The sequence below is a fragment of the Schistocerca gregaria genome, chromosome 6 (genome assembly GCF_023897955.1).
Source record: "Schistocerca gregaria isolate iqSchGreg1 chromosome 6, iqSchGreg1.2, whole genome shotgun sequence".
NCBI lineage: Eukaryota > Metazoa > Arthropoda > Insecta > Orthoptera > Acrididae > Schistocerca > Schistocerca gregaria.
In genome coordinates, this window is record NC_064925.1 from 288,844,852 (window position 1) to 288,869,583 (window position 24,732).

The following is a 24,732-nucleotide window of genomic DNA, read 5'->3' on the forward strand; positions in this document are numbered from 1 at the left end:
TCCACTAGTCGGGTGTCATCAGTTTTTAAGCCGTTGGCCCCACAAATTTCCAGGCGCGTTCAGGTCAAGAGGTTTCCCAGCGGCGGGGCGGCTCGTCGCGTCATGGGGCCGGCGAGACGGCGTGACTCAGCGGCGTCGATACCTGGCTGGCCACGGGAAGGCTGCCAGGTCACCGCCTACAGCCCCGCTGACTCCTCCAGAAGCGCATCTGCACCACTGTGTCACCCGATTGATAGTAGCTGACGATACTTCTCTGTTCCATACCATTCGTATTTTAACGACAGCACTTTGAAACTTGCATATCTTATTTTCGTTGTGAGAGCGTTCGGGATCATTATACTTTTCACTTATTCTTTTCTGTTTTCTCCTTTATATTCTTGAAATCCATTTCTTTCCTTTTCGTGTCATTTTTGAAAACATAAATTAATCTACGACATTGGACTTGTTTCGTCAGCAACCGGAAGATAAATATACACTGAAGAGCCAAAGAAACTGGTACACTTGCCAAATATCGTGTAGGGCCCCAGAGAGCAAGCAGAAGTGCCGCAGCACGAGATGGCATGCACTCCACTAATGTCTGAAGTAGTGCTAAGGAATTGACACCATGAATCCTGCAGGGCTGTCCATAAATCCGTAAGCATACGAGGGGATGGAGGTCTCTTCTGAACAGCATGTTGCAAGGCATCGCAGATATGTTCATGTCTGCGGAATTTGGTGACCAGCGGAAGTTTTTAAACGCAGAAGAGTGTTTATGTAGCCACTCTGTAGCAATTCTGGACGTGGGAGTGTCGCATTGTCCTGCTGGAATTGCCCATCTCCGTCGGAATGCGCAATGTACATGAATGGAGCCGGCCGAAGTGGCCGTGCGGTTCTAGGCGGTGCAGTCTGGAACCGCGAGACCGCTTCGGTCGCAGGTTCGAATACTGCCTCGAGCATGGATGTGTGTGATGTCTTTCGGTTAGTTAGGTTTAACTAATTCTATGTTCTAGAGACTAATGACCTCAGAAGTTGAGTCCCATAGTGCTCAGAGCCATTTGAACCATTTGAACATGAATGGATGCAGGTGATCAGACGGCATGCTTAAGTACGCGTCACCTAGTCGTTTGTAGAAGTATCAGGGACCCCGTATCACTCCAACTGTACACGCATCACACCATCACAGAGCCTTCACCAGCTTGAACAGTCCTCTGCTGATATGCAGGGTCTGTGAATTCATGAGGTTGTCTCCATAACCATACCCGTCCATCAACTCGATACAATTTGAACGACACTCGTCTGACCAGGCAGCATGTTTTCAGTCATCAACAGTCCAGCGTCGGTGTTGATGGGCTCACGAGAGGCGTAAAGCTCTGTGTCTGCAGTCATTAAGCGTCTGCGAGTGGGCCTTCGCCTCCGAAAGCCCATATCGACGATGTTTCGTTGAATAGTTCGCCCGATGACGCTTGTTGCAGGCCCAACACTGAAATCTGCAGTAATTTTCGGAATGGTTACACTTCTTTCATGTTGGACGATTCTTTTCTATCGCCGTTGGTCCCCTTTCCTGCAGATCTTTTTCCAGCCGTAGCGACATCGGAAATTTGATGTTTTATCGGATTCCTGATATTCTGCCGGCCGCGGTGGTCTCGCGGTTAAGGCGCTCAGTCCGGAACCGCGTCACTGCTACGGTCGCAGGTTCGAGTCCTGCCTCGGGCATGGATGTGTGTGTTGTTCTTAGGTTAGTTAGGTTTAAGTAGTTCTAAGTTCTAGGGGACTGATGACCATAGACGTTAAGTCGCATAGTGCTCAGAGCCATTTGAACCATTTTTGAACCTGATATTCTCGGTACAGTCGTGAAATGTTCACACGGGAAAATCTCCACTTTATCGCTAGCTCAGAGGTGCTGTGTCCCATCGCTCGTGCGCCGACTACAACACCGCGTTCAGTCTCACTTAAATCTTGATAACCTTCCATTGTAGCAGCAGTACCTGATCTAACAACTGCGCTAGACACATGTTATCTTATATAGGCGTTACCGATCGCAGTGCTGTATTCTGCCCGTATACATATCTCTGTATTTAGATATGCGTGCTACATCAGTTTCTCTGGCGCTGCAGTATATATTTAACATTATTCAAATCACGATATCTCATTACCAATAATTATGCTTAGGAATAGATAATTGCCTTTTCTCCATAAATACGTTTGTGTACTGATTATTATTTTCTTTTCAATTCTCAACCGAACGTAGCCGTAATGTTACCTCACAAACTCTTTGCACCGACGAGGTTTGCTGTCTTTGTTTGCTGTAATATATCGTTTTCGAGGGAGTCTCTGTTTTTGGTTGGAGGAGCACGGACATGGAAAACAAGTGATTTGCATCTAGGTAAAATAATGTGAAGTTCTCGATTGTTAAATGTGTGTGGTAAAATCAGACTGTATCAAGAATATCTGTGACAGCAGGAAATATAAAACCAGCGGATCTTAAAAACAATGTTTAATTGGAAAGTAGTGATGTTTAAGCAGTTTAACATGTAAATCAAGATGAACTCAGGAAGATACTATGATCGTCCAAGGTCAACAGGTTGAAGTTCTTTTCGTACACGCGCCAGTACAAAGGATTCTGAAGGAATCGCACCCCGAATTTTAGATGATTATGAGCCGAACCAACAATTTCTACGAGAAATCAAGATGAATATATTTATTGAGTGACAATTACTGCTACAATCAACTTAGAACTGGCCTATCTACAATTCCTGTCTTCCACCTGAAAATATTATATATTTCTATTTTAGTTGATGCCGATAGAAATACTGAAAATTATCATTACATTATCACCAAGATTACTGAACTAAGTGTACGGATTGCTGGACTCTCCACTCTCTATCGCCAGAAAGTCTTCCCCACCTCCCCCACCCCGCCCCCTCCACCCCCACCCCCAACAAAACTCATTTCAGTGATAACCTGGAGTACCCTGCCTGTGAAGGGAGACCAGCTTGAGATATACCTATATTTATTAGAATTATTTAAATAAAAATAAATTTTTAATGTTCGGCGATCTTAAAGCGCACTAAAAAGTAAAAAAAAGTGTCTTCTATCTCGATACAGATTCCTTACTCTGTGCAGACATCCCTGAAAGTCTAAATTTGTAATAGCTATGAAAATAATTATAAAATTTAAAACGAAAAACATGGGCTGCATTCAACAGATTATAGTAAGGAGGTGTAGTATACATGCATCAGTTGATAAATAGTGAAATATAAGCAGCTGAACTATTCATCCACCAATTATGTGTTACATGCGTCCCCCGTTCTTCGTTTTAAGCTGTACAAGTATTTTTATAGCTATCATGAAGTCACAATCACAAATCTTGAGGGATATCTGTATGGGATCTCTATGGAACTAGGAGAAATTATTTTATCCTTCTGAGTCTGATTTAAAAACATGGTATAACAAAAATTAATTTTTATTTCTATAATCATTTAATGCTGTTTGGTGTTGTGTGTGGAATTTTTCAATCGATTTCAAACATTTTGATGAGATTATAACACAGACATGACGTAATTGCAGGTTTATCTCAGTATCGCTTCACTTGACTCGACCAACATATTACTTCCTCGTTTATACATCTCGCAAGAAAGTAATGAAGCTAAATATAGAGGGATTTGAGCTCGCACTGAGATTTACCAGCAATAGTTCTGTTTACGAACCATTCGCGAATTGCACAGAAAAAAGCAAGAATGTCAGCGAAATAATGTTGCATTATCATCCAGTTCCCAGTTACGTATAAAATTTAATGTCTCTAGATAATTGGGAAATTACTTTAGAATCTATTCCAAAATTTGCCCTGAACAGACAGACAGACAAGAGAAATATCTAATGAAAGCGCGGTAATATGTCATTAGTACAAAATCCCCCTAATCTACGTTACTAAACGGCCTAAACGGTCTCCATTTCCAGTTACAATTTACCAGTGTAATGGCTTCTCGACGAGAAAAAACATAAATATTTTCATTTATATTATCCAACAGTCCAAAGGTGCACTGGCGGTCCATAGTGTCCAACGGGGACAATATTTCGGCTATCAAACATGTCGTCATCTACATCTACGTGATTGCTCTGCTATTCACAATAAAGTGCCTGGCAGAGCGTTCAGTGAACCACCTTCATGCCATCTCTCTACCGTTCCATTCTCGAACGGCACTCGAGAAAAACGAGGACTTTTTCTGTGCGAGCCCTGATTTCTCTTATTTTATAGTGATGATCATTTCTTCCTGTATAGGTGGGTGGTAACAGAAAGTTTTCGCAATCGGAGGAGAAAACTGGTGATTGAAATTTCACGAGAAGATCCCGTCTCAACGAAAAACGCCTTTGTTTTAATTATTTCCACTCCAATTCACGAATCATGTCTGTGACACTATCTCCCCTATTTCGCGATAATACAAAACGAGCTGCCCTTCTTTGCACTTTTCCGATGTCATCCGTCAGTCCCACCTGATGCGGATCCCACACCGCACAGCAATAGTCCAGAATAGGACGGACTAGCAAGCGTAGTGTAAGCAGTCTCTTTGGTAGGTACGCTGACGAACTGGGTTCCTGAGGCCGCACGGCCGACATTTTCCCTTGCCTCATCGAGCCGATCAGTCTGCGGTTTCCAAATGGAAACCCACGTGTTTTTCTTGTTATGTGGATGACAAGTTCGTCATGTACCTCCATAAAATGGAAAAACTCCGTAAGTTCCTTGCACATTTGAACTCCACACTTGTTGTTGATGCAGCTCTCCATGCTACTCTATCCTGTGAAAGCTTCTTCATCTCCCAGTACCTACTGTAGCCTACATACTTGTGAATCTGCTTAGTGTATTCATCTTTTGGTCTCCCTTTTCGATTTTTACCCTCCACGCTGCCCTCCAGTACTAAATTGGTGATCCCTTGATGCCTCTGAACATGTCCTACCAACCGATCCCTTCTTCTAATCAAGTTGTGCACAAGCTCCTCTTCTCCCTAATTCTATTCAATACCTCCTCATTAGGCATGTGATCTACCCATCTAATCTTCAGCATTCTTCTGTAGCACCACATTTCGAAAGCTTCTAATCTCTTCTTGTCCAAACTATTTATTGTCCATTTTTCACTTCCATACTTCGTGGCACTCAAATCTATACTCGATGTTGACAAATTTCTCTTCTTCAGAAACGCTTTCCTTGCCATTGCCAGTCCGAATTTTATATCCTTTCTACTTCGACCATCATCAGTTATTTTGCTTCCAAAATAGCAAAACTCCTTTACTACTCTAAGTGTCTGATTTCCTAATCTAATTCCCTCAGCATCACCCGACTTAATTCGACTACATTCCATTATTCTCGTTTTACTTTTGTTGATGTTCATCTTATACCCTCCTTTCAAGACACTCTCCATTCCGTTCAACTGCTCTTCCAAGTCCTTTGCTGTCTCGGACAGAATTACAATGTCATCGGCGAACCTCAAAGTTTTTATTCCTTCTCCATGGATTTTAATACCTACTCTGAACTTTTTCTTTTGTTTCCTTGACTGCTAGCTCAATATACAGCATTTACCAACATCAAATTCACTATGAAGGAATATTACCATTCCTGGACGTCATGGTCAGGATCAGAGCTGATGGCACCCAGAACCACGGTGTACATCGGAAGAAAACGCACACTGACCTGTATTTGCATGCAAAGAGCTCCCACCACACTTGGGTTACTTAAAACACTAGTACACAACGTGCGCACAATTTCAGAAGCAGAGAGTCTGCCTCAGGTGCTGGAACACCTCAGAACTGTATTCCGAACAAAACGGGTACCCAGAATGGCAGGTTAGCCACGCTCTCTGGCCCACCAGAACAGTACAGTCTGCGGAGACGGAAGAATCCACGGAGGAAGAGGCAGTCACTGCCTTTATACCGTACACTGGCTCACTATCTGGAAAAAAACAGGACGCATATTGTAAAGCACTGAGATAAGAACCGTCTTTTGCCCGCCCAATAAAACACGATCGTTATAGGGAAGTGTCAAAGACGATCTGGCTTTGCTCGAGCCGGCGTATGCCAGATTCCATGTCAATGTGGGAAGACATATATTGGACAGACAGTGCGCACCGTCGAAGACGCTTGCCGAGAGCACCAGAGGCACGCTGGACTGATACATCCCAACAAGTCAGCAGTCCAAGAGCACTGTTTGTTCGAGAATCACGCGATGGGGTACCAACGTACCAGGATCTTGGCACAGACTTCCAAATACTGGGACAGCGTCGTTGAGAGGCTATAGAAATTCGTACCATGACGGTCTCATCAACCGAGATTGCCCCTATAATCTTAGCAAAGCTTGGGAACCAGCACTGAGTTTGACTAGGAACACTCTCAGCAAACAAAACGCACCGAGAGACGTGGCGCTGTGGTTATCACACTGGACTCGCATTCAGGAGGATGACGATTCAGACCTGCATCCGCCCGTCTTGATTTGGTTTTCAGTGATTCCCAAAATCGCTTCAGGTGAATGCTGGGACGATTCCTTTGAAAGGGCACGGCTAGCTTCCTTCCCTAATCCGGTGGGACCGATGACCTCGCGGTTTGGTACCCTCCCCGAAACCAACCAACCAAACAAAACGTTATGGCAACCAGGACGGACAGAGAACTTACATAAACCCTATCACAGACGCCTAAGCTAGCATGTCCGCGACCGCTGACGCGGGCGCGGACCTTCGACGGAGCGGCTCACAGAGGGCAGGGGATATTAGTCAGCCACGTGCCCTCAGGAGCTAAGTTTGTCAGCGCACCAGAAGATGGCGACACGTCTGATCGCCGAAATATTGTGCCCTTTGGACACTACGAACCGGCAGTACTTCCGTGGACTGTTCGATCAACAAATACGCCGCGAGAAACTGAAGAATCACTTCATTATTTCATATAATTATTGACCAATTTTTAATATTAAAATTGTGTCATAATCTTCTCATAAAACTACATCACCCTCTCTAATCTTAAAATGAAATGATCGTATGGCATTGCTGGTGCGGAGGCCCCATCCGGGGAATTTCGGCCGCCGAGTGTGAGTCTTATTTCAGTCGACGCCACACTGAGCGACTCGCGTGCCAGTGATGAGGATGAAATGATGATGATGACGACACAACACCTAGTCCCCGAGCGTGGAAAATCTCCAGCCCAGTCAGTAATCGAAGCTGGGTCCGGTGAATGGGAGGCAAGCACGTTACCACGAAGGGAAGGAAGGCTAGGGATTTGGCCAGCTTTTCTTCCCTTCGTTGGAAATATCTCCTTCAAAATAGCGAGGATTCTGAATAATCTTCATGTGAAAGTGGTTCTTCGTCCACTTTCTAAGATTTCTTATTTGCTGGGATCGGTGAAGCATGATTTGTTACTGCGGAAGGCTGGAATTTACAAAATACAGTGTCAATGTGGTATGGCCTATATAGGACAGACAACGCGTACAATGGAAGAGCGTTGTACAGAACACGAACGTTGCACTCACCTACTGCAACCAGTAAGTTTACAGTTTCGGAACATTGCATTTCCAACGGACATTCAATGGAGTACTACAAAACTTCTATTTTGGCCACAGCTACAACTTTTTGGGACTCCATTATTCAAGAATCCGTTGAAATACACATCGCGAGAAATCTAATGAACCGTGACAGTGGTCACCAATTGAATAACGCGTGGAGTCCCGTCATCTTCGAAATCTGCTCGAGACGAAGACGCCAGAAGACTTCGATAGCTGTGGCCAGCGACAATACTGACGGCAGCTGAGTCTTGCAGTTCCAAAAGCGAGGGCGCTGGCGCTGGGCGGTGTGGTCCTTCTGTGTCCGTGACTGCAACGCATGCACGGCAGTGCCATCAGCGCACTATATAAGCTGGAGCGGAGAACGTCTTCGTCAGTCGTTGTTCGGCTCACCTGAAGATGGCTGGCAGTTGTCCAGCCGAAATATCGTGCGATGAAGTTTACGACGACCGACTGCAAGCCCGAAATCTTTTTGAACAATTGTCACCCTGTACCTCATAGTCTGACTTTCGCTGATCAGGTGCCATTTGCACGGCAGACAGCCTACACGACGGTCGTAGTGTAAGAAGACTACTCCAGACAGACGAGACACAGTACAGGAGTAAAACACCAGCGGCACTGCAGTAGACAGGCTTGTGACGAGTGGTGAGTTGACACAAGAAAGTCAGTCGTGTGAAGGGGACCTTAAACCTTCGATACAGGGACGATGCTTCCGAACGCCGGTGTTGCGTGCCGAGTTCGTGCTGCTGATCGCTAAGGTATGGAGCGAGACGTGCATACGGTACGTTTGCCTCAACATGGAATATTCTACGACTCTGGCTTTCATATCACACTGTTTACGAAACGGACGGGTGTAAAATTCCTGCGTTGGGTCTATTAAAGCACACATTTCCTCCCCTGTCCATATGCTAGTCCTTTTGTTCTGTCTGTAGTACACATAAAAGGGAAGCTCCGTTTCCATGAACATGTTAGAAGGGAAAAAGTAAAGTACCGTGTACAGTCAATAAGGACATTGGCTAATGGAAGTTCCATTACAAATGCTGCGATACAAGTTTACAATACTTTTCTACCAAAGATAACCATTATTTCATTATTCTCGCTCTTCAGTAAAACGCTAAGGTTGATCACTGTTCCTATTCGGTACAAGGATGTGCAAAATATCTTAATGCAAGAAGTGCAAGCTGTCTTGTAGCTAAAGTTAATGGAACGAACTCACTCCTCGGAAAGAGCGGACATATTTACATACCATCGAATATTATAAGGTATACCTCTATAAAAGTATAAGGAAGTATCGGATCCTATTAGAAAACGCGAAGGTTAGTAAAAAAATTTGGATACAGTGAGATCTGAACTGTCAACAGATCAGCCACTACTTTCTAAATGAGCATCTCTACGTATCACGCTACACCAGCCTCTCGTTCTTTGCCGCTAATCTTTCCATGCTACCATCTCCTGAAAGCATTAATCGTAGATATGCTATTGCATTTAATTACATCGAACTGTGCGGTTTGATGGATCCTCAATGTGCCGTTGCCTTGAAACGGCGTGCTTTCATAATAGGCAAGTTAGGATAATTCTTTAACCGTAGAACACTAATGGGGGAAAGCATCGTGAAGTTTAGTACTCCATGTTTCGTTCGAAGGAAGTCACAATGTATGTTAGTTAATTATAATTGTTAGATCTCCAGTTGTATGTTGCCGACACCCAAGTCGCTCAGTGGGACGTCAATTGAAAAGACTTGCAACTCGATTGGAAAACACCTCCAGGTAGGGACTCCCAACCATCAGTTCATTTCATTGCATATCAAACTGCTTACAAAATGTCCTGTTTTATACCCTACAGCTGTCCCAAGTACACAGGGGTTTAATAATTTAGGGTTAAACACTAACGTGACCTATGCCATAATTTTATTACAACAAATCGTAGAATTAACGACGGACTTTCGAGACATCCTCAGTTTTCTGGTGCTTAGAAAGGGCATATATACATATCGGCTTCAACTGAAAGTCAATATATTTATGTGGATATGGTGTCTGTACTTTCGGAAACCATTGATCATCTGCAGCCATTTAGAACGCAATTAGAATTATAGTAATACCTTCAGCTGCTGACGGGGGTTGTTATACACTAACGGGGACAGGTGAATATGAATGCCCTGACTAGGACTCCAACACAGGATCTCCTGCTTACATGGCAGACGCTCTCTCCATGTGAGTCACCGAGGGCACAGAGGATAGCGCGACTGCAGGGACTATCTCGCGTCTCCTCTCACGAGACCCACATTCTCACCTTGTATGCCCACACAGTACATTCGTAGTGTCCCATCCCAACACACTCATTACTGGTGGAAGACATTCTTACCAAGTCCTGTAAGAGTTCAGGGAATGTATGTGCATCCGCACCAAAGACGAAGGTCATGGCCGTATCGCCAGATTTCTCTACCTCGTGATGACTGGGTGTCGTGTGTTGTCCTTAGGTTAGTTAGGTTTAAGTAGTTCTAAGTTCTAGGGGACTGATAACCATAGATGTTAAGTCCCATAGTGCCCAGAGCTATTTGAACCGTATTGCCAGAACTATATATTTTATGGATATTGTGTCTGTTCTTTCGGAACGGCTGCTAGCAATTGTTAAGACCAGGAGTGTCACGTGCTAAGACGTAAGTGCCAAGGGCTGTGCTTTCTCACTGGCCTGGGATGGCATCATGTGATGTACGTGACGTTCTTAAACTCGTTGATGTTCGTTCAAATGCACGTTCAGAATATGTGACATGCTAGATTTTGCTCTCAGTGTGCCTTTTCCACGCTATGACGTGAACGGCACGCTCAGTGTTCACGTTTGAACGCACCGCCCATGTGCCGACGACTTTAGGGACGTGACACCATGTTACCGTTCCTTGCAGCATGAACGCGCTGCTGTCTGAGGGTGACGTTCTCTTCAGTATTGCGCGACGCCCCCTTGTCGTCCAGTATGAATCGACTTTACGTGGCCGTCTCGTCTGCAGCTTGTGAAGCGGGGCAGCGCAAATGCTAGACAATCTATCTGTTCCGACAACTTTTGGAGAGAAGCTGGCGAAACGAGACAGCAGCAGACAGAGGGTGCTCGGCGCTTTCTTTTTCTGTCTCGTCTCGTTTGTGCTCCGGAGGGGGAATGGGGTGGGGTGGGAGTGGGGGGGGGGGGGGTGGAGTCCCGGTTTCCCTCGGCGGCGTGGCGGTGAAAATTAAGACCGCCCGGCGGTCTTTTTTGCCTGGCCTTTCTTCGGCATTCCCTCTCCCCGGTGAAACAGTAGCCTCCTCCTGGAAGCCGGGCGGCCGCGCCACCCCTTTGTTCCTGCGAGCAGTGTCCGCCGCCGCCACTCGAACGCCAGATATGAGCGGGGTAAACAGAGCGCCGCGCACCCACCGAGCTGTCCGCGTCTGCACTCTGCAGTCAATTACTAGCGCCGGCGACGTGCCAGCCGGGCAGGGGAGGGTGGTGCCACGGTGTTGGGGGGGGGGGGGGAGGAGGGGGAGCGTCGCCTAGCGACGAGGCGTCACCAGACGTGCTCGCACCTCAAAGGCGGCCGTCTCGAATTGTCCTCGGCAGAGGGCGGCGCGGGGGGTGTTTTTTTAGTTCTCGGCGGCCGTTTGTCAGTCTTCTGTTTCTCCGTCGCGCTTCATTTCCTGCCGACGAGGGCGGCATCGTCGTCGTCGCGCTTCCGGACACCCACAGAATTGGGTCGTTAGCGGACTGCGGACGCAGAAAACTGCAGAGGGAGACGACTGCATGGCCCGCTGTCTGCCGCGATGGTGCTGGGCTTTGCGGCGGCACGGCTTGCAGCAACCCTCCAGCAGCTCTGGGTCGCTGAATAGGGATGAGTCCGAATTCCTGACCCTACATTTTCTCCAGAGCCACACCTGCTGGTTTGGCTATATAGTTGTGTTGAACCATGCCGGCAGAACAGATCAACTTGTTCGGTTATTCGGTCAGAGGGCTAACAGCCCTCTTAAAACAAAAAACAAAAAAAGAAATAGTCAACGGTGAACATGAACAGATGTCATGTAACGTCCTTCAAGACCAACTACTGTGAACAATGCCGAGGAAGAAATCGGTCAAATGAATGCATGCGTGCACTTGGAGAGGTCACGGGTCAAGTCCTAGTCGGACCATGCATTTTAGATTATTCGTTTTAGCCTAGTTTTCCTCTCTCAATGATGTGAGAAGCCTCCAGGAGCGACACGTCGTTCCGATTCCACATTGAACTGTAGGTCCCACTTGGTTCAAATGGCTCTGAGCACTATGGGAGTTAACATCTGAGGTCATCAGCTGCCTAGAACTTAGAACTATTTAAACCGAACTAACCTAAGGACATCACAAACATCCATGCCCGAGGCAGGATTTGAACCTGCGACCGTAGCGGTCTCGCGGTTCCAGACTGTAGCACATAGAACCGCTCGCCCACTCTGGCCGGCAAATTGCACGTAGGGATGGACATGATCGCAAAGGATTGATGCCTACTTGTGTCGATTCATTGTGCGTGCCTTCCAGAATGACAAGATCAAGAGAGAATGCCACTAAAACTTTCCCAAAACCTTATCCCTCGAACGATTGATGGCGAGTGTTTGCTTTCAGATATTTCAAGCCGTACAAGCTGTGGCTATCTGTCCGATAGACCATAAAACGTGATTCCTCTGAAAAGGACGATTGTTGCCACACAGTGGACAACGAGTTACGGTATTGGTGTGTAAGTTCCAGCCTTCGTCGATGATGAACAGCAGTTTGCAATGGTGCATGAACCAGGTGTCTTCTATGAAGGCCCATTTGCGTCCATGTTCACTGAACGGTCGTTTGGGAGGTATTGTTGGTAGTCCCTTTGTTCATCTGGGCGGTCAGTTGCACCTTTATTCGTCCGTACATATGACAGTAGCCATCGTTCACACCCGTCATCTAAGGCCCGCGTTCCACAACAGTTGCCTTGACGCCGATTTTAGACAACACCATTTTGCCATGCGTGCTATGCTTCAACCACGGCGACACGCCAACAGTTCACAAACTTAGCTGTGTCGGAAATGCTTCCATCCTTGGCCCGAAGCCAAGGCCACTTGGGCGTCAGATAAATTGCTCCGTTTCCGCACTGTTTTCCACGTCCCCCTGACACGGTTTGCATGTCTTCTACTGCTAGTACTGCCACCTACCATCAGTGAGTGGTTATTGCACGCTGGCATCGAAAGTAGGTGGTACTCACATTAATGCGACTGGATCGTGTGTTATTAAAACAAAAAACAAAGTGCTTCAGTGTTTCATGGCAGCCACACAGCATATTATTGTCAAACTGAGAGAGTAAAATAAACGGAAAAGTTAGTTATAAGCCCCATCTACTGATTTACTAGCATTTTATTTACCCCAATACACTTTTCGACATCACAACGTCATCAAATCTTAGTTAGGGGCCTTTAGTTAGGCTCGATTCCCCGCTCCGCCGGTCCGCTTGGTCTTACTCCTTTAGTAACAGTATGGTCGTGCACAACGTAATTTCCGGTTGACTAATAGACTAATTAATTTACCTGCAAATAGTTTTTATGGTCAGTACTGTTTTTCTGGGGCAACGCTCAGGGTAGCGTACCCGCAAACTTTTCCGTCGACAAAGTAATTTTTTTTTCGATGCTGCAAACTTGGAAGAGTACCAAAAATCGGACGTAAATTTTTTATTTCATTTTTTCGAGTTGGTAATTGCAATACGAACGATACGAGTGCAGTTTGTGGTGGGAAAAGCGATGTCATTGACTGTTTCAAGCATTTCAGTGCTGCAGCAACCGTTCTCGACAACTGAATGGCTGGCAACCAGTTCGGGAGTATTTGATAGAGAAGAAAATTCCAGTATCCCCCCATCCTCTTAAGCCCCCATCCTCTTAAGAATGTACTGAAATGTCTTCCTATGTCAATGAGTGAATGTGAACGTGGGTTTTCCCAAATGAATATGTTCGACTCGCCAACGAGAGCTTCATTTCAGCTTTCCACAGTCAGCAATCTGAGGTTCATAAAGCTGGTTGGTCCTCCACTGAAGTTGTTCCAGCCCATGGACTATGTTTGCTCTTGGTTCATGAAAGGCAGACGTCTTGCTACTGATAGCAAGAGTAAAGTAAGAAGGCGTGAAGACTACAGCAGCCATGAACTAAAGTCATTTTGGAAACTGTTGTAATGCTATTAATGTAAGTTACACTGTAGTTTTATAGTTAAATAAATTTTCAGTTGAATTAAAAATTGGATCAGTTGAAGAATGGGATACCACCCATCATCTATGCCATTTCGGCAGCCAAACGAGGTTACAAAAGATTTTTGTAGTGTAGTTTCTATTGTTGTTTATGATACGTGTGGATGGTTTTTGTTGTATTGTGTCTTTTAGTGGTGTTTTATAGGTTGAAATATGTGTTAGGTAATATTTCCTTGCATTGTTTTGTATGTCGGAGGGTTGATTGGACTCACCTCTTTCATCTGAAGTGTGTTACAGGCCAATTGAAGTGTACGATACCATTTATTGTTCAGGGGTTGATGGGAATAGCATGCTCCAGTTGAGATGATTTAAACTGACGTATTCGTTACCACATTCTCTTGTATGGATGGGTGTTTCCAGGTATCGCCTGCTTCATGAGCTGTAAAGTCAACTGACGAGTCAGATACCATTGTTGATGACGTTATAGCTAAAAGCAGACGGATGGTGTCCCATGCTTCAGTTATAAGTAATTTTCGCAGCATTATATCCAATGTCGGAGTACCCTCCAACATTTTTTTTAGAAAAAAGCACTGAGTAAACATTATTGATTCTAGGACATGTATGACCTCGTCGAAAGAGTTTTGAGGGAGGTAATAAGTAATTTTGAATGTAAACAATAAAATTTGGAGTGAGGTAATAAGCAATTTTGTATGTAACAAATATACTGTACCTTACAATAAATAATGTATACAGCGAACGGGTTGCGTAACGTTTAATGTAATAATCTTTGACCGGGTTCAATACCGCTGTGGGTATCTCCTTCAGAAGGAATGTAGTCACATGGCATGCATTACGAACTGAAATGTTCAAATAAAAAAGCAGAAAACAGATTATGTCCTTTATGACAAACCGCAGGAATTACACCACAAGTACAGCTTATTCTAGGAGCAGTCAAGGTAGTTAAGGCAGTAGGAAACCATTCGTAATATATAAACGCTCGGGGGAGGGGGGGGGGGGGGGAGGGGGCTGGGTGGGAAGCAATCCGCTGCTATTTGGTGACGAAGCAGTAGTTTGCGGTTCTGTGTAACTGAGGTCGTGGGGTGCAAGTGCCACTCTGAGATTAGCGAAGCAACAGATAAAAAAAAAAAAATCCTACTTTCTTAGTACTATTGTACCTATAGACAGCATTCATCACTTATCCTCACTTAATTCATTTGAAGGGCGTATAGTATGTTTTCAACTCTTAAATTTGTGTAAGAAGATTTTAATCCATGCGCCACTCATTCGAGCTGCAGTCGCGCTCTACGCCCTCGGCAAGAGATTCTGTGGTTGGACGGACTAGCAGTTAGCGAGTGGATTGGGGAATGTATGGACATGATATTCTTAGTGGAGACTCTGTGTTGGCAGGACACGCATCGTAAAATGAGATGAAATGATGTGTTTATAAAAAACTACGCAAGGAAATATTTGAAGATGGATGTTTGGTTGATAGGGTTTGGGCAGTGGAATTATTGACAACTACATAATTTTTGTAACTGGATGTCAAATGAATAAGTTAAAATTTTCTAGCCGGCCGCTGTGGCCGATCGGTTCTAGGCGATTTAGTCCGGAACGGCTTTACTGCTACGGTTGCAGGTTCGAATCCTGCCTCGGGCATGGTTGTGTGTGCTGTCCTTAGGTTAGTTAGGTTTAAGTAGTTCTAAGACTAGGGGACTGATGACCTCAAACGTTAAGTCCCACAGTGCTTAGTGCCATTTGAACCATTTTTTGAAAATTTTCTAAATACATTGTTTGCTCTTCAACAATACCTTTCTTTCGCTAACTATTTGCCTCCTAGTAGTTAGAGTCTATGGTAGTTGGAATATTTTTGTTTGGCTGGGTGTAGTTGCTACGTGCTGTAATTGCTGTAGTTCGCGTTATGAAGATTTTCTGTGAGGTAGGTGACTTATGAATTGGGTTTGCACTGATGGGATTCGTGATTGAAGAGAGTTTAGGGAATTCACGGAGTTGGAAGTCGTTTCATATTTATTTAATTTCATGTTATTGCTAGGATTTCTTGCAATTCAGCGCCATTCTTTTGTGTTACTTATTGGAAGTCATGTTGTCAATGTACAGCAATCAGTTTGCATTGTTCTTGTATATTGCAAGTAGTAAATGAATAGGTTAGGTTTGAGTTGTCTTTGTAAGAGAAAATTCTGCAGGTCCGCGTTTAATAAAAATAAGTGAAGGGGTAGTTTCAACCCCGGCACCACCCGAACCAACCGCGCACCCGGCCCGCAGTCACGTGTTGTTCTTGAGGTAAGACTGTGCCGTTTGCGAGTGTGCGCTCCGTGCTGCTGAAAACATACGCCTCTGATGACTGGTCTGTCGAAGAGACAACAACAGAATTTGTTTTAATTGTTATCGTGGACTGCTTTTGTTTGTTTTTGTCAAATTAAAAAGAAAGGCATCGAAACGTAAACAAATAGACCTTCATCCTTTTTTTACGGAAAAGAAAGAACAGTGTGAATCAAGCGAGAACGAACCTGTTATACGTGGAAAGAATGCCAGAGACTTTATCACTGTCTACTCAAAATTCATCAGGTATGTCCTTCTGATTATCTCGTATGTACTAAATGACAGTCACAAACATGATTAGTCGAGTTTGTGACTCTTTATTCGGTTTAGTTCACTGATCTTTCGACCGGTGTGGTGAGAGTTGCTGTAGGCTGGTCTCTGGATACTGGATCCTCCCTGACTACCCAGCAGGGGGCAGAGTGGAGTAACATGTAAGGTGAATAATGTAATATAATATCAATCATCGCGTTTGTTCGGTTCTGAATTCTTTGTAAAATAACTTTCTTGGACAGTCCGCCACCGCCGTTAAATTCATAGTTTTATAGCGCGTTATTTTCTGAAAATCAGTCAATAATCTTTCAAGCGGTTAAAGTACTCATCAGTAATAACAATTTTTACTATGGGGACCAATTTCGAAATCGAGAAAAATATCAGGTGCTTCATACGTTTTGGTCAAGTAGATTAGTACATATCTAACTTTTATAGGAAATAGCTGATTTTCTTCTCGATTCCGAAGTTGGTATCATAATAAAACGAAAGCTGTTCCTATTGCTTGATGAGTATTGTTTTAACCCCTTAAAGGATATTTGTCCATTTTTAAATAACCCTGTGGAATACTTACGAAGACTTAGTGTAGTTGTTGGTAGGTTGTCGATTTGACTGTGTGAGGTTCTCTCCTCCTTGAGCAGGTTTCAATTTTTGTTTTCTGTCTTTAGAGAGCCGGAACCAGTGCCAGTGGGAATGGCTAGCAGACTACTTGTGCTGAAATAGCATTGATTCTTACATAATAGTTACAGCACTAGCAAAAGTATAATATCCGTCGGTGTCTTCAGAACTACGTCGTAATTATGATTGCCCTGAGCTGACAGAAGGTGAGCTAAAAAGAAAATTCCGATCTGATTGGCTAAAGGAATACTCTATAGCCAACAACTGAACAGTGCATATTATTTGCCTTGCTTACTATTTTCTGGACCAGATAGTGAAAAAGAAATCCTAGAAATCTTCAGAAATTATTCCACTACCGATTACCATAAAATGGCAGTGTTACAAATTCGTATTTAAAAAACCGAGAAACTGAAAACTATTAAATCAAACAGAGAGCGGCTGATTCCTGCAGTAAAGACGATCGTACTATATGTTAGAGAAAATATATGTTAATAGGCTACCGAGATGGTGGTACATTGGGTGGAGAAATCGACCAAGGAAAATTTCGAGCGAAGCAACTCAGAACCAGCTGAGTGATTTTTGCCATTCTGACATAATGAAAAAGGTACCGACAACATCAAAGAAACAAAATATTAAGCTGTCCTTTGTGGCGAAATAACCTATGTCAGTGATACAGAACAAGTCAGTGTGTGGCTCAGGTAATTGGATATACAAAAGAGCACAATACACGAAGAGTTCAAATGCTTTCTAGCCCCGTTAAGCGATTAAATCGTTCAAGAATTAAATGAAGTTGGCACGTAAGTTAAGAATTTGAGAAGTCAAGGTTATGAATGGAGATGGCAACATGTCTGGAAAGTTTATTGGTGTTCAGACCAGAATAAAGCAACTCGAACCGCTAACGACTTATATGCATTCTACAGAACATAAACTAAACCGAACTACCGTGAAGGCCGGCAGATTGTCCAGTGTTCGCAGTATGAAGGCAGTTACCAGTTACGTGCGTGAGTCAGCAAAAGGGTTGGAACTTATCAAGCAAGCTGTCCTTGAAGAACACACAGACGCGGAAAGGGTTCAGTTACACAGTCTTACTCATACACGCTGGCTTAAAAGGCGTAATGCATTCCTTACATTCTGACTCTGTCCTATAGTACCTTGAAGAAACGGACAGAGCTTCTCTGTCATAAGAATGTGCAAGTCTTTTGGGTTCCATTAAACAATTCGACTTCATCTTAACTTTGATGGTAACAGCCGCTGTATTTGAAACTGCTGTTTCGCTTTCACGTCAGTTTCAGGCTGTTGCTGTAAATCTTAATTTTTACTGTAAGATGGTAGTAGTGTAATAAGAACACTGGAAAGGTACAGAGAAACTAAATGTGGATAAATTCTCCAAGAGGCGTGTCGTATTGTACAACCTTTGGACATCGTAGTGCAGGCACCCAGAACAACCAAACGTTCAACTCATTGCTCAAATATGCTTCTAGAAGCACCTGACGCGAAGAAATACTACAGGTAAAATAAACCTTTAATACATATACACGCTTTTTGCTTGATGCAGCATTTCTTTCTTACTGTTATATTTTTAGAGCTCAAGAATAATGTGATATCATATTTGGTTTCAGACTGAATGCATTCCCTTCTTCATCGATTTTGTGTTGGGACAGTTGAAGAGTCACTTTTCGAGGGCAGAGCACTCTTCAGTTCTCGACCTGTTCACTCTTATACCTAGTGCCATCGTAAGAACAGAAAATCTGAACTCCTTAGTGGTAGATGAAGGTGTTCACTGCAGAGATGTGCCTCATGCTCTTTCGTGTTCGGGAGAAATAACGCTTTGGAAGGAGCTTTACAGAGACAGGTGGCGTCTCCTCCAAACAGCAGCGTAGACCCATCAAGAGACAAATGAGTTTTTATCAATACAAAAATTCTTTTACGAATTCTCGCTAAATTGTCAGTATCCACCTGCAGTGTGGAGCGCAGCTTCTATTCGCTTAACCTAACAAAATCGTTGCTTCGTACGATAATGGTGGAAGACAGGTTGAACGGTTTGACTGCCATGTACATTCACCGAGCTATATCTGGCAGCCTACAAGTTCTCGAAGTCACTGAAGAATTTGCAAAAAAGTACCCGAGGAGACTAGCTAAGCGTTAAACGAGGAAAATGAAATGTTACGTGCTTTTTTTATTGTTTTAGTGTTTAGCTTTGATAAAGCCTACTCTCAGCTGTGCCAAGCCCCTTCCAGACCAAAGTCCTGTATCCACCACTGGATTTGAAAGTAGAAAGGATAGAGACCAGACATAAAAACCTACAGACCATCGAACTACTGATTGTAATGGACAAGATGCTCACTGAAACTACTACCAACCGCATAAAAAAGACACTGAATTTTTAATTACAGAAAGGTACACATTGGCTTAAGAAGCTGATATTGTACAAAGAACTATTCGCAAACTTTTGACAAAATAATACGCGGAACAGTTACTATGGATTACCGCAAAACATTTTGACTAGAACTCAGTTTACAAGTTTCTAAATGTGATCAACGCCGCCTGAGAAGAGATCCACTTTCCATTAGAGGAATACTGTTAATGAGGCAACAGAACTTCCAACTATATGTGGGATTCGCCCTCCGGTTGGAAGTGTTCCAGCTATCTCCAAGAGTGATCAGCGTATTTAGGGACTGGAGTCAGCCAGGAACATTTAATTCTGGAGAATGTCCATTACTAACAAAAGCTTGACGTGACAACGTATTCGATATTCGCTGTGTATTAGTATTTCGATTTTGTTTTACATGTTACAGTCGGGTGCAAAATTAATTTACTGATCATGAAGTTCAGAAAGTTTTGAAGTTTGGTTTGGAAGTGCTCCAGCCTAGACAATGATTCATGAGTCATATTCTTTATACACCATTCTAGAATAGTAAAGAGCTCATATTGTTTGTTTGACAAAAATGTATGCCAATTCAAACAGTCAATAGAGTCAGCGAGATATTGCTCAAATGGAAAGTATTTCACACTTCACAGTTCGAAATGTAAACTACAGACTGATACATATTGAAGTCTATAAACACAGCGGGGAAGTACAAGCGGTCTAAAACGCATTACATCCCCTAGAACAGACAGAAATAAGACGGATGATAGTGGGAAACCAAAGAAAACTGATACGGGTGATTAAGAACATGATGGAGAATGGTGGAGTGATTGTATCTACCCGTATTCTGCGGCGAAGGTTCAGTCGAATGGAGCTGTGATGCCGTTATCCTGCAAAGAAACAGAAACTTAATCCAATGATGAAACAAAAGAGTACAAAAATCGAACCGTGGATCACTAGAGTAAGGTAAATAAACTGTAATATCATCCTACCGGTTCTTTTGTGATAACAGAAACTTCTGAATGTGACATATGATTACATTTCGGGTTTGCTTCTCTGACGAAACAAGTATGCACATTATGCGAGACAAAACGGAATTTTGGAGTGGCAGGAGCCAAGAAAAATTTTACGAAGACTATTGTTCAAAGAGTCAAGCATCGTCTGCCAGTAATGGTTTCAGGAAACCGTCGGTGCAGGGACTAGCAGTTGACCCTAAACATAACCAAATGTGACGTATTGCGGTTACATACGGTTAATGGGCCATTACTGTATGAACAGACGATTACAGGAAAACCACTGGAAGCAGTCGCATCGCTCAACTACCCCGTAATATGAGTTCCTAGTGACTTAAAATGGAACTACCATTTAAAACTAATCGCACGTAAGGTGGATGCTAGACTCAGATTCGTTGGAAGAAGTCTCAGGAAATGTAACCCATCCACGAAGAAGGTAGCTTGCAGAACCCTCCTTCGAACGATAACTGAGTATTGCTCGTCAGAGTGGTTTTTGCATCCGATAGGATTGACAGAGGAAATGGAGAAGATCCAAAGAAGAGCTGCGCATTTCTTCAGAGGTTCATTTTGTAAGCTCGAAGCAGACTCCAAAAGAGCGGCGTTGTGTATCACAGGAAGGTTCACAGGTAAAATGGCGAGGCCATAAGTGGGTAGAAGAGTCAACAGATGTATTGCTCTCTACTACATGTATCTCGCGAAAAGACCATTAAAGAGAAATTAGAGCTCACACAAAAACTTACCAATAATAGTTCTTCCGCCAGACGTTTCCTCGCTAGAGAAAGAAAAAGGAGAAGGGGCTATAGTGTATTAAGTATCCTCCGTCAGATACCGTAACGTGGCCTCTGTACTTTGTAAATTTAGATATTACCGTACATGTGCAAGCGACCTTGGGTGTAGAGGCGGCTGGTAAGATGTTTAAGGTATTGTATTAACGTACTAACTGTCCAGCCACATTAATGTGACCAACTGTCAGAAGCCTGAATAACCACCTTTTGCAGTGCGAGACGTGCAGGAAGAGAATTATCGAGGGTGTGGAAGGTACCCACAAGGATATGGAGCCATGCCGACTCCAGTGCCTCGTCCAGCTGCACTAGACTTCTCGGTTGACGATACGTGGCGAGGACAGCCCAATCGATGTGTCCCACAGAATCACTATTGGGTTTAAATCAGGAGAGTTTGGTGGTCAGGGGAGTACGGTAAACTCATCATGGGGCTCTTTTGATCACGCACGTACACTGCGAGTTGTGTGACACGTTGCGTTCTCCTGCTGGCGTATGCCATCGTACCAAGAGAAAACAAACTGCGTGATGGGGTGGACTTGGTGTCGCGTCTGTAGTTTCCTGCGACCGGATCAGGATGGGAGATAGATGCTAAATCCAGAAATGAGGTGGCTCGTCCAACTCGAAGACCTGGTGCTGGAAAACAAGCTGGAAATTGTTTGCAGATAAGGGAACTCGCTGGGATAAGGGACGTATACTTGTGATGAAATAACTAAGATGAAACAGGAGGTAGGCACCAACACATTGAATATAAGTTAAGCAGTCCTGCATGTACCCTGTGCAGCTAAGTCCCATGAGAAACTAAGTCCCGCCCCGAGGGCAGAGTAACTCAGGTCCAGTGTTTGACGCAACTGTCGAAGGAATATCTCTAGCAGCACTAGCGGCCCTGCTTATATAGGCTCGTCTGATGCAATCAGCCGCGATCACGCGCGTCTCCCCGTGTTCTGTCGGCCTTCCAGAAAGTTCTGTCGTAGCTGGTCACGTAGCTCTAGCGTCCCTTGGCATAAAAAAAACGCAACCACTCCTGCTTCACAACGTCATGGCTGACGTTAGGTTGCTTTCCTACATGTTCATCTTATGCAGTCTTATGCAGTTCTACCTACATCCGCGACCCATTCGTGACATTGGTGCCCAAGGGTGGATGCATACTTGCCCCTGGACTCTTGCGACGATTGTTCAGAGAGCTTGACTTCAGACGTTTCACGTTATTGAGCATAAATGATTCATCTGAAAAGGTGAACTGTCGCCAATTAGTGCACGTCCTGTTATGGTACTGGCGTGCGAATTCCAGCTTTCGTCACCGATGAACGCCATTGAGCGATAGGTGCATGACCAGGCGGCTGCTTGCCGGGCCTCATACGCAGCAACGTTCGCTGAACGGTCGTTGAGGAGATACTGTTGCTAGCCCCTTGGTTGATCTGGGCGGTCAGCTGATCAACAGTTGTACGTCTGCTCGCCTGTACATATTTCTGCAATCGTCGTTCACCGCTGTCATCTATAGCTTGTGGTGCGCAGCAGTTGCCTCTGCGCCCGATTTTGATAGCACCATTTTGGCATGCGGGGTACACTTTAACCATGGCGGCACGAGAACAGTTTACAAACTTAGCCGCTTCGGAATTGCTTCCGCCCTTGGCCCGAAAGCCGGCAGCCATGCCCTTTTGGTCAGATAACTCACTCCGTTTGCGCATTACAGATCACTCCGTTTCCGCATTACGATAACAGCTGCGTTGTTTTTCGCGTCTCCCGGACAGGCTTTACATCCTCTCCACTGCTAGTGCTCCCATGTGCCATCAGTGAGTGGTTATTTCACGTTGACGTCTAACATAGGTGGTGGTCACATTTATATCACTATATCGTGTTTTATGCAGTGATCGATATGGTAACACCATCCTCGAAGCAACCAACTTATGGCATGAACATGCTTGTAGCTAACAAATAAACAGAATTACCTCTTCTGATTTTGGTAGCTTACTGCGATAGTCCCGTAGTTAGTTATTTAGTTTGTTAGTTGTGTGTTCAAATGTGTCGAAAGTGTAACCTATCCGTGGTTCCTAGCTGCTTGCAACGGCGTCGGAAGGATGATTAAGTTTAATTGTACTGTAGAGGAAAATGTAAGTATAAAGAAGAGGGTCGTCAGGATGAATACATTGCCATGAATAAATAAGAGGGGGACACACTGTGCATTTGAATATCAATCTCATCAGCAAAACATGAAAGGGAGAACTACTTGCAAAAGCAGTTGTGAATGTGGGTTTGTTCGCTCGCTGCAACGGAAAGCACGTCGCTTCTAGATCCACATACCATCCCAGAATGACTATGAATTAATTCATCTAAAAGAGCATCAATATGCATATATCAGTTTAGCATGCCAAAAGAAAAGATATTTAGCATGTGATACACTATACAAATTGCCAGTTGGAGTCGTGATAGGATTGGGGAATCGTGAGCTGAATCCAACGATTATTATGGCACCATCATCTGTGGTTTATTCAGATTTGAACTGCGAAGAATAATAGATTATAGAACAGACATACGAATTAAGACACGACTGGTTTCTGCCAGTAATTTTTTATAGAACAACTTGTATATGGCAGAGGAACATACTATTAGTAAGGTAACTGTTTCTGTCGATAAGCACTGAGGTTAATAAGAACATTACTTGGCTTCTAGGACGAGGATCGCACATAAAATTCGTGCGTTCTGCCACTCATTCATAGACTCTTTCGGCAAAAACATCCTATTATAACACTACGTCATGCAATGCTACAACACGTGAACATAAACAAGAACAAAGTTCTAAGGTTACAAAAATTGTTACCTGACAGAAAACTGAGACTTTGATCATCTGTTACAATAGAACATGATTAAATAGCTACTACGAAAGAGGGCGCAATTCCGCTGCTATTATTGTGGATTCTGGCAGGTTGTCGGAGGGACGCCTGGCTGTTAATCAGTGAATTGACACCAAATATCCATTTAAAATCGTGATGCAGAAGGTATAGTAACTCGGTGGAACGGAGGATTTGAATAAGCAAAGCATTTTTAATTGTTTACACCTCACACAAAGTAGTTATGTATTACCCACCAGCCACACAAAGGCATTTGTATTCAGAATTCTTAAGTCCAATTACACAAAAATGGCTATAAATTGCGAACTGGCACGCTTTTGCTATCGCGGTAGAAACACGTGCGTGGCGCTGAGGTGTTTAGTGAGTAGGGACAAATTCCAGGTATTTCAGGAATTCGCTTGGTGGTTCGAACAACTGAAGCTGTTTCCATAAAATAGAGCTGAGCCAGTTTTGTACTGTCAAAAATGTTTCTTCTTCTGTTGAACTACGCTCCTGAAAATGGAAAAAAGAACACATTGACACCGGTGTCTCAGACCCACCATACTTGCTCCGGACACTGCGAGAGGGCTGTACAAGCAATGATCACACGCACGGCACAGCGGACACACCAGGAACCGCGGTGTTGGCCGTCGAATGGCGCTAGCTGCGCAGCATTTGTGCACCGCCGCCGTCAGTGTCAGCCAGTTTGCCGTGGCATACGGAGCTCCATCGCAGTCTTTAACACTGGTAGCATGCCGCGACAGCGTGGACGTGAACCGTATGTGCAGTTGACGGACTTTGAGCGAGGGCGTATAGTGGGCATGCG